General features: G+C 34.7%; 1 pseudogene; it reads left to right on the top strand.

The window, feature by feature from the left end:
* Window positions 1–1,344: 1,344 nt before the first annotated feature.
* On the top strand, window positions 1,345–1,463 carry LOC112477117 (annotated as a pseudogene).
* Window positions 1,464–3,668: the final 2,205 nt, after the last annotated feature.

Genomic DNA, 3,668 nt, shown 5'->3' on the forward strand with positions numbered 1-3,668 from the left:
AAAGCTTCAAATAGAAAACAGTGCCACTGAGTTAAAACACATTGCCAAATTTATTCCATTTAAATTGATTTGCCCTGTCCAGATGGTGTAAGTCGTTGAGACTATTTCTAAGAACAAGTTAACCATTTTAAAGGTGATTCAAAAGGGTGTGGTTGACAATGGAAAATAAGTTGAGTTTTGGTCCTGAGGGATAAGAATCTCTGTCCTGAATTACATTAATTTCTGCTGTTGAAGTAATTCAATTAAACTCTATGGGCCTCTGTTTTCTCACCTAATAAAATGGGACTATGAATGTTTACAACAAATATCACAGAGTTTCAAATGGAAGAATGTAAAGGAAAATATGTTGCACATATGAAATTTATAATGTTTTAAAATAATAATCACCAGACTAAATAAGCATTGTAGAGGTGAGAATTTCTAGAAACTGCCATCTGTAAATGTTGATTTTTAATAGCTATAAAGTTATCTTTTTAATTTAAGTCCTCTTCTACTATTTACTCCTCTAATAAGAAATAATATATTTCGCTAATGATAGAAAAAAAAGAAGTATTTTTCAATCCTTTCCTAAATAAGAGAAGTATTTTTATTCTCACCTTTATTCATTCTTCGCTAACCACTCATCATCAGAAAGTAGTAAATATCCTAGCCATAACAGAACTTTCTTAGAGAACACAAACAAACAAATGTTCTTTTGTGCTTCTATGTTTTTGCACACGCACACATGTATATATATTTTTTTCCTCTGATTTTCTCTTACCTATAAAAATCCAGTTGAAAGACCATTTTCTTCGTAAAGACTTTCCTAACTCTCCAAGACAGAGTTAGTAGAAACTCCTCTCCCTTCTCATTACATTGTGTACTAATTTTGTACAAATGAGTACAGAATAGATATATTGCCACTTACTTATTATATTTTGGTGTAATTTTTTTATCTGTCTCCCCTTCTCCAACTAAACTATGAGCTCATTAAAGGTATTGGTCATCTTCCTTCCATCCTCTGTTCCCAACACAGTTCCAACCACATAACTGTTAAATAAAATTTAACAAAATCATGAATATACCCTTCCAGCTAAGCCTGCTTTATGTATAGATATGTGACAGATGCGAACATGTGATCTCAATGTGATTTCCATGTAGATGTGCTTCTTTCATCCCTACCTCTCTGCCCTAGCCCTCCAGAGAGTATCTTAGATGTTACTCAAAAACTCTGATCCATAGCATTATTTAAATAAAATATAAGTTAGCAATTAAAAATAACATCTAAGCAAACATGAGGTCATTATGTAAAATGAAACTTGAACTTCCTTGTACTGACAAAATCCACATCAAGACCTGAGCACAGCCTATGGTCGTGCCACCCTGAACAAGCCTGATCCCATCTGATCTCAGAAGTTAAGCAAGGTCGGGCCTGGCTAGTACTTGGATGGGAGAACACCTAAGAAGACCAAGTGCTATAGGCGTAAAAATATTTTAAAAAATAAGGGATTGTAAATTGACAAGGTCCTTTAATCTGTGATGTCAATCAAGAATTGCCTTGCCTAGGGGGAAAAAAAAAAAAAAGATCTGAGCATAGAGAGAAAAAGAGAGATTTTTTTTGTTCCTTCTTCCTTCACTCCCTACTCCCTTTCTCTTCCTTCCTTCCTTCCTTCCTTCCTTCCTTCCTTCCTTCCTTCCTCCCTTCCTTCCTTCCTTCCTTCTTTCCTTTTTTCCTTCCTTCCTTCCCTCCCTCCTTCCTTCCAATCTTCCTTTCATCTATACATATGTATATTTATACATACATATGTATATGTGCACTCTCTCTCTCTCTCTCTCTCTCTCTTTCTTTCTTTCTTCCACTTGTGTATTATCGTAAAAGGACTCAATTATCTTCTCCAAATTTTTAAAGAAATAGATTTTTTAATCTCTCACACCTTTTTTTTGCTATTTCTTGTTCACTTGATTTATTTAAAATCTATAGCACATAATTCTTGATTTTTAGTGAAGAAAAAAGGAAAATCAGAAAACAACAACAACAAAAATTTAATCTCTCATTATGTATCGTAGCATACTGAATTACTTTTACTATTTCTTAATTCTTTTCCCCAGTAAGTTCCCCAACACTCTCTGGCAGGGATAGGCATTTTTTTTTTCTGTAAAGGGGTTGATGGTAAATATTTTAGGCTTTGTAGGTTGAGAGGCAAAATCAAAGATAATATGAAGGTACTTAAAAAAGTAATACAAACTTCCTCAAATTTTTATTGACAAAGTTCAAAAATATCATAATAATAATTAAGAATACTTTTTCTTCATAATACAGGTCTACTAATGAGAAGAATAAAATTATTTTGGGAGAAAGGAAAGGTAACATTTTATTAATTGGAGTTTGAAGTTAGTGTTCTCAATCATTAAAGTTGACTGCAAATTTCACTTGTTAATGCTAATCTGTAATGAGATTTCAAGTATTTCATTTTTGAAAATGTCTTTTCGCACAGAAGGTAATACATGTGACATTTAAAATGCTGGTAATTGCATCAATGTGATTTATAGTAACAGTAAGAAGTGTTAAGAGCTCAATACACAGTCTCTTTCAGAACTACTCAACTGTGTTGTTGTAGTGTAAAAGCGTCCATAGAGGGGGAAAAATTAATTAATGTGGCTGTATATCAATAAAATTTTACTTACACAACTAAAATTTGAATTTTATAGAATTCTTACACCTCCAAATGTTATGCCTCTTCTGATTTTTTTCAACCTTTTAAAAATCATTCTCAGCTCGTGGACTGAACAGCAGCAGTTGGCAGGCTGGATATGGCCATTGACTTCCTTCCTTCCTTTCTTCCTTTCTTCCAGTGATATGGCATGCCCCTTTATGACAGTCATGGTCACAGTTGACTTTTGATGGGGTTGTTGGTAGACTGTTCAGACACAAAGAGACAGAAGAAAAAGGATATCCTAAGCTGGTCCTTTCTACCCGGCCCTTGCTGAACTACCCTATTCTTATACTTCTGCTCTCAGATTCTCATTCTCTTTACCTTATGTTACTATCCCTAAACTGGGTATACTCAGCATTCTGCAGTATAATGAATATTTCTATTGTTTGAAACCCTACTGACTCCACTCTCAGACAAGCAAAGAGCCCTGCAAAATGACCCTTAGGCCTCTCATAAATCGTGTCTGTGTGTGTGTGTGTGTGTGTGTGTGTGTGTGTGTGTGTGTGTGTGTTTTGGAAAGGGATGATTGTGTAGGCAAGTGAGCATGAATATGGAACTGACTAGACCAATGGGTATACATGAGAGGAAAACCAGAACCACAGTTCTGAAGCATGGAAGATGAGAACTGGTCTTTCATTGCGAATAGATGAATATCAATGTGTCACTATACAGTGAAAAAGATGCAAGATGTTTGAAACTTCCCTGTTATCTGTGGAAACTGTTAGCATTTGTGCTTTTTCCTCCCCGCCCCCATCAGAAAGTTAATGAGAAACATGGAATTCTTCTTCTGGGGAAGGTAGTGGGGGGGGTGACATTTCATTTAATTGAGATTTAAAGTTATTATTTCCTAGCAATTAAAATTGATTGAAAGTTTTGTTGTCATTGTTAATGCTCATGGACTGAACAGCAGCAGTTGGCAGGCTGGATATGGCCATTTATGATGAGATTTTATGTATTTCTAAGTTAGAAAAGAAA

The sequence above is a fragment of the Pteropus alecto genome, unplaced genomic scaffold (assembly GCF_000325575.1).
Source record: "Pteropus alecto unplaced genomic scaffold, ASM32557v1 scaffold182, whole genome shotgun sequence".
Lineage (NCBI taxonomy): Eukaryota > Metazoa > Chordata > Mammalia > Chiroptera > Pteropodidae > Pteropus > Pteropus alecto.